We start from the raw sequence: 7,864 nt of genomic DNA, 5'->3' as shown, positions 1-7,864 counted from the left end.
TACACATCCTAAAATATAATTATAGTCTGATACAAATCTTAAAATATCTTCGAAATTAAAAACACTACATAAAATATCATCAACCAAATACATATGATCTTATCAAAATCCAAACTCAAAAGTTAAATAGTAATAAAAGCATATCTAAATGTTAAATCCCAACATCATGATTTATCAATTATCAAAATCTACAAGAACTTGTTGCAAATCTGCTTCGGTGGGATGATCTTCACCTTCATTCCCACCCTGATCAGTAGAAGAAAGAGATGCAGCATAAAGACCACTACTACCACCGCCACTTGGATAACTGAAATTAGTAAAACATGTATGAAATTAAACAACACAAGACAACACAACACAATGAACATACCCAGAAATTGAACAGTTCACAGATGAAGTTCCAGAAATTGAACAGTTCACTGAGCAAGTTCACAAAGCAAGTTCACAGAAATTGAACAGTTCACAAATGAAGTTAAGCTGCAAAATAGAAGACCAGCCAGCTTAACATTCAGATTTTGACCAAACACAAATTGACCAACAAATAGAAATTGTGCAACAAAGAGGAATTAAGCTGCAAAATAGAGCAGAAATTGAGCAGAGGACCAAACACAGCCACTTACATTGAACAGTTCACAAATGAAATTGACAGAAAATTAGAAGACCATCCAGCTTAACATTCAGATTTTTTATTTCTTATGCTCAGCAGCAAACAGAAATTGAGGTAAGATAAGGAAAATGTCAAAGCAGCATATACATATACCTAAAAATGAGGTAAGATCCTAATCTCCTTTCATCCCATTTTCTCAACTACAGAGACAGAAACATAGTTCAGAATGGAAAAACACACCTGATCAAATCTCTCTCTTCGTCTTTTAGATGACCGGTAAAATTGTGACTCCACTTCACGCCGATATGCCTGCACAGCAGCTCGAAGTGCTGGTCAGGGCAGTCAGCAGTTCAGCACAGGACCCACAAGAAATCAAGGAACAAAATTAGGATTGTTAAAAAGGATATCACTAGTTATAAACTTATAATACATTTATTTATCTTCACAAAATGAAGGTATCGTATATCCAGTATTTTGCATTTTCAATATATAAACATTTTACATGAAAGGTTTGCTTAGATTTTGCTTAGTAAATGAAAGCATTGAGAGAAGGGGAGTGTGTGTAATTAGCAACTTAGCACACTGCAAATACAGAAAGGAAGGTTTAGAAATCCTTTCAACTCTTCCTAGCCCATTTTCATTATAGTACTTTTCCTTTTTGTGTACATTACATACAAGCAACATGAAAGCAAAAATAAAGGAGAAATTGAGCAGAGGACCAAACACAGCCACGTACATTTCAGATTATTAATTTCTGATGCTAATTGCTAACCAAGAAACAGCCAAACAGAAATTGATCATATTCATATTTCTTATGCTAATTGCTAACCAACAAACAGCCAAACAAAAATAGATGAGCACTGAAATTCACAAATGAAGTTCACAGAAAATTAAGCCTAGGTCTAAGTTCAGTTCACATTGAGGACAAAGAGAAACAGAACATGAGCAGAGGTCTAAGTTCAATTCAGTTCACAGAAAATTAAGCCGAGGTCTAAGTGCACAGAAATTGAACAGTTCACATCCATGGAAGAACATGAGCAGAGGCGAAGGACAAAGAGAAATGAGCAGAGGACGAGTCACTCACCTGGGGTCGATGGAGGCTACCGGTGTTGACTGTTGAGGACCGCCGATGAGAGGCTACTGCGTGCTGGTGTTGAGACTTGAGAAGATGAAGACGATGGAGCTGAGGATGGCGACACCACGGGCGCGAAGGATGGCGACACCACGGGCGCGAAGGGTGGCGACAGGGGGCTATGGTTCAGGCAGCGCGGCTAGGGTTCTCCTCCATTGATGATTCAGATGATGATTGATGAATGAATGGGGTCGGGGCTCGGGGGAAGGAAGGGGGGTGCTCCACGGGCGGGTCGGGTCGGGTGTATTTTTTTATTTTTTCTAAAACGTTAAACGACGCCGTTTTAGCGTAACCGGCCGGTCACCGGTTCGGTCCAACCGGCCGGTTTTTGACCGGTTCGCCGGTTCTTGACCGGTTATTCTCCCAGCGGTTTTCATATAAGGACCGGACCGTTTGAAGCGCCGGTTCGCGGTTAAACCGGTCGAACCGGCCGGTCCGGTCCGGTTTTCAGAACCTTGGGCGCCAATGTTTGCCTAAAAGCTTGAGGTCAAACGTTGGCGTAAGCTTTTGCTCCCTCCAGGGTGTAGTCAAGCTCCTCCAAAAGTTTGAGCTAAAGTTTGAGGCAAGCTTTGGCTCAAGCTTTTTGTTCTCTCTTGCTCTTTGCCATTCCTTCTTTCTTTAACCTTTTTCAAAGCTCTTTTCACCTATCATCAATCAATCAAAGACATCAAAGCAATGCTCAAAATCATGAGATTGTTATTTTTTCATAATATATGATCGTTATAGCACAAAATCTCATGAAATTACATTAATTTATCCATGGTTGATTGAATCAAAGGAAACATGAAATTCTACCCAATTGGCTTACTTATGGCTCAAGAAAGTGCATAAAATCAATTGAAAACAAAATAAAAAGGCTAGTGAAATTAGGCTAAGATGACTTGTCATCACCCCCATCACTAATTAGTGCTCTAGGGACACCAAACCTGCTGAAGATATATTTCTGGAGGAACTTCAGCACTGTCTTAGTATCATTAGTGGGTGTGGCAATGGCCTCTACCCATTTGGATACATAGTCAACTGCCACCAGAATATAAGTGTTTCAGTATGATGGTGGGAAAGGCCCCATGAAGTCAATACCCCATACATCAAACAACTCAATCTCCAAGATTCCTTGTTGAGGCATGGCGTAACCATGAGGCAGATTACTAGATCTCTGGCAACTATCACAGCTACGTACAAACTCTCGGGAATCTCTATAGAGGGTATGCCAGTAGAAGCCACATTGGAGGACCTTGGTGGCTGTTCGCTCACCTCCGAAATGGCCTCCATATTGTGACCCATGGCAATGCCATAAGATCTTCTGTGCTTCTTCTCTAGGCACACACCTACGGATTATTCCGTCTGCACATCTCTTAAAGAGATAGGGTTCATCCCACAAGTAGTACTTTGCATCAGTAATTAATTTTTTCTTTTGTTGCCTGCTGTACTCCTTGGGTATGAACCTTGCAGCTTTATAGTTTGTAATGTCTGCAAACCATGGTGTTTCCTGAATGGCGAACAAATGCTCATCTGGAAAGGTTTCAGAGATCTCAATAGAGGGAAAGAATGCCCCTTCTACTAGTTCTATCCGGGACAGATGATCAGCCACTTAGTTTTCTGTCCCTTTTCTGTGTCTTATTTCTATATCAAACTCTTGCAGAAGCAACACCCATCTTATTAGCCTGGGTTTTGAATCCTGCTTTGTAAGTAGATATTTAAGAGCAGCATGGTCAGTGTATACAATCACTTTTGATCCTACTAAGTATGATCTAAACTTGTCAATGGCATAAACCACTGCAAGCAATTATTTTTCTGTGGTTGTGTAATTTTTTTGGGCATCATTTAGAACACGGCTAGCATAATAAATGACATGCAGAAGCTTGTCATGCCTCTGCCCCAATACTGCACCAATGGCATGGTCACTAGCATCACACATTAGTTCGAATAATGTCCAGTCTGGTGCAGAAATAACTGGTGCTGTGACCAGCTTAGCTTTTAGAGTTTCAAATGCCTGCAGACACTCTGTGTCAAACACAAATGGCGTGTCAGCAGCTAGCAGGTTGCTCAGAGGTTTTGCAATTTTTGAAAAATCCTTTATAAACCTCCTATAGAATCATGCATGCGCCAGAAAGCTTCTGATTGCCTTAACATTAGCAGGTGGTGGTAATTTTTCAATTACCTCTACCTTAGCTTGATCCACCTCTATTCCCTTGTTTGAAATCTTGTGCCCAAGGACAATCCCTTCAGTCACCATAAAGTGGCATTTTTCCCAGTTTAAAACCAGGTTAGTCTCTTGGCATCTTTTCAGAACCAGTGTCAGGTGATCAAGACAGGAGCTAAATGAGTCTCCATATACTGAGAAGTCATCTATGAAGACTTCTAGAAATTTTTCCACCATATCAGAGAAAATAGAGAGCATGCATCTCTGAAAGGTTACAGGTGCATTACATAGCCCAAATGGCATCCTTCTGTAGGCAAATACTCCAGATGGGCATGTGAATGCTGTTTTCTCTTGATCCTGGGGATCTACTGCAATTTGGTTGTAGCCTGAATAGCCATCCAAAAAGTAGTAATAATCATGACCTGCTAGTCTTTCTAGCATCTGGTCTATGAATGGTAAAGGAAAATGATCCTTTCTGGTGGTTGTATTGAGCCTTCTGTAGTCAATACATATGTGCCACCCTGTAACTGTTCTTGTAGGAACCAGTTCATTTTTTCATTATGAACCACTATCATGCCTCCCTTTTTGGGGACAACTTGGACAGGGCTCACCCAGGGGCTATCAGAAATAGGATAAATAATCCCAGCCTCTAGTAACTTGGTGACCTCTTTCTGCACCACTTCCTTCATGGCTGGATTTAGCAGCCTCTGTGGTTGAACCACTGGATTAGCATCATCCTCCAATAGGATCTTGTGCATGCATCTTGCTGGGCTGATGCCCTTAAGATCACTTATGGACCACCCAAGAGCTGTCTTGTGTGTCCTTAACACTTGAAGTAGCGCTTCCTCTCTTTCAATTCCTCTGATTCCTCCAGATCAGGCTGAACATCTTTAAAGATGTCTTCCAGTTCTGATTCGAGACTCTCAACCATGCTGATCTCCTCTACCAAAGAGTCAATAAGATCAACTTTTATGCAGTCTTTTGATGTGTCTGGATGCTGCATGGCTTTGACAGCATTCAACTTAACTCATCCTCATTGACTCTCAGGGTTACTTCCCCTCCTTGGAGATCAATGAGAGTTCGTCCAGTTGCTAGGAAAGGTCTTCCTAGAATGAGAGTAGCACTCTTGTGCTCCTCCATTTCCAGCACTACAAAGTCAGTGGGGAAGGCAAATGGCCCAACCCTGATAATCATGTCTTCAATCACGCCTGATAGGTATTTAATGGAGCCATCAGCAAGTTGGAGACATATTCGGGTTGGTTTGACTTCTTCAGTTAAACCAAGCTTTCTGATAGTGGATGCAGGTATTAGGTTGATGCTTGCCCCAAGATCACATAAAGCTATCTTGGAGCAATTACCCTCTAATATGCATGGTATCATAAAGCTCCCGAGATCTTTAAGCTTTTCTGGGAAGCTTTTCAGAATGACTGCACTGCATTCTTCAGTGAGGAGAACTTTTTCAGTTTCTCTCCAATCCTTCTTATGACTCAAGATCTCTTTCATGAACTTGGCATAAGAGGGTATTTGCTCAAGTACCTCTGCAAACGGAATCTTTATTTCAAGAGTCCTGAGATAGTATGCGAAACGGGCAAATTGCTTATCCTGCTCCTCTTGGCGGAGTTTTTGAGGATAAGGCATCTTGGCTTTGTATTCCTCAACCTTGGTTGCTGCAAGTTTATTTCCTACAGAGGTGGTTGGAGAAGCCTTTTTAGAGGGGTTGCTATCAGCACTTGTGTGTGTCTGATCCCTCACTGGCGTTTGGATGCCAGGGTTAGAAGCTTGATTGGCGTTGGACGCCAACTTCTTGCCTGTTTCTGGCGTTTGAACGCCAGAACTGAGCTTCCATTGGGCGTTTGACGCTAGCTCCTTGCCTGTTTCTGGCGTTTGAACGCCAGAATTGTTCCTCTCTGGGCTCTTATTGTCTTCAGAGGGATTTTAGATAATATTTTGCTCATCCTCTGTCAGTTGTTCTTTCCTTGGCTTTCTGCTGCTCTGAAGTGAGGTATTTAATATTTTCCCACTTCTTAATTGAATTGCCTGGCACTCTTCTGTTATCTGCTTTGATAACTGCTGTTTTGTCTGATTCAATTGTGCCTCCATATTTTTATTAGCATTTTTAGTGTCTTGTAGCATCTCCTTGAATTCTGCTAGTTGTTTTGTTAGAAAGCACAATTGTTGATTGAGTTCAGCAACTTGTTCTGGAGGACCAAGTTCAGTAGACACTGCTTTGGCTTCTTCTTTTATGGTGGACCCACTACTTATGTACAGATGCTGGTTTCTAGCAACTATATCAATAAGTTCTTGAGCCTCTTCAATAGTTTTTCTCATGTGTATAGATCCACCAGCTGAGTGGTCTAGAGATATCTGAGCTCTTTCTGTATGCCCATAGTAGAAGATGTCTAATTGCACCCACTCTGAAAACATTTCAGAAGGACATTTCCTTAGCATCCCTCTGTACCTCTCCCATGCATTATAAAGGAATTCATCATCCTCTTATTTAAAGCCTTGGATATCCAGCCTTAGCTGTGTCATCCTTTTTGGAGGGAAATATTGATTCAGGAATTTGTCTGATAACTGTTTCCATGTCCTTATGCTTGCTGTGGGTTGGTTATTTAACCACCTTTTAGCTTGATCTTTTACAGCAAACGGAAACAGTAACAGCCTATATACATCCTGATCTACCTCCTAGTCACGTACTGTGTTAGTAATTTGCAAGAATTGTGCCAGAAACTCAGTAGGTTCTTCCTGCGGAAGACCGGAATACTGGTAGTTTTGCTGCACCATGACAATGAGCTGAGGATTTAGCTCAAAACTGCCTGCTTTGATGGGAGGTATACAGATACTACTCTCATATGCAACAGTAGTGGGATTAGCATATGACCCCAGAGTCCTTTTGGACTGTTCATTTCCACTTAGATCCATGATGGATAAAATGGAATTGATATGAATTGCAAAGAAAATATATTTTTGTTTTTATTTTATTGAAGTAGATCAAACCAAATTATTATGATAAATAAAAATAATAAGATGAAATAAAATAAAATAATTAGAATTTAAAATGTAAATTTCGAAAACTTAAAAAAAAAAATTTGAAAATGAAAATAATTGCTTAATTGAGAAGATCTGAAAAACTTTGGATATGATTTTTGAAAAAGATTTTGAATTTTGAAAAGATTTGATTTTTAAAATAAAAATCTGAATTTTTAAAAGTAATTCTCGAAAATTCAATTTAAATTAAAGAGAAAAGATATTTTTAAATTTAATGAGGAAAGAGAAAAATAATAAAATGACCTAAGACTTAAAATTTTTAGATCTAATGCTCCTTGTTTTTTTCGAAAGTTTTGGAGGAAAGACACCAAGGAACACCAAACTTAAAGATTTTAAGATTGAAACATAGAGAAGCCTCAGGAACACTTTGAAGACTCACAAGAACATAAAAAGAACACCAAACTTAAAACTTTTAGAAAACTAAAAATAATTTTTCGAAAAAAAAAAGTTAACAAGAAAACACCAAACTTAAAAGTTTGACATGAGATTTAATCAAAGAAAAGTTATTTTTGAAAAAGTTTTAAAAGGAAAATTCCCAATTACCAAGAACATAAGCACACTGCTCTAGTCAATTGAGCTATAAATTTAAAGTGTTTTAATAAAGGTATTTAATGTATAAAATTTTTTTGAATACTGATAATTTGAAAATGCACAAGAAAAATAATAAAAGACACAGAACAGGAAAAACTAAAGATCAAACAAGAAAAATAGTAAGAACAACTTGAAGATCAAGAAAAAACAATGAACACAAATTCGAAAATTTAAAGGAAAATAAAAACATGCAATTGACACCAAACTTAAAATATGAAACTAAACTCAAACAGAAGATTAAATCATGAAGTTATTGGTTCTAAAAATTTTCGAAAATAATTTAGAAAAATAAAATAAGGATTTTAAAATTTTAACCAAAAACAATATAGAAGACTCTAAACCA

The 7,864-nt window shown here is 38.8% G+C and overlaps 1 long non-coding RNA gene across 1 annotated transcript; it reads right to left on the bottom strand.

Annotated features, from left to right (window-relative positions):
• Window positions 1–272: 272 nt before the first annotated feature.
• On the bottom strand, window positions 273–1,937 carry LOC112729251 (uncharacterized). The gene is made up of 3 exons (XR_003166435.3): window positions 1,692–1,937; window positions 848–936; window positions 273–307 (listed from the first exon to the last, which is right to left on the bottom strand). It is a non-coding gene; the product is annotated as an uncharacterized lncRNA (long non-coding RNA).
• Between the last annotated feature and the right edge of the window lie 5,927 nt (window positions 1,938–7,864).

Source organism: Arachis hypogaea, chromosome 12 (genome assembly GCF_003086295.3).
Source record: "Arachis hypogaea cultivar Tifrunner chromosome 12, arahy.Tifrunner.gnm2.J5K5, whole genome shotgun sequence".
In the NCBI taxonomy this organism is placed as follows: Eukaryota; Viridiplantae; Streptophyta; class Magnoliopsida; order Fabales; family Fabaceae; genus Arachis; species Arachis hypogaea.
This window is presented reverse-complemented; position numbering and strand designations above follow the sequence as displayed.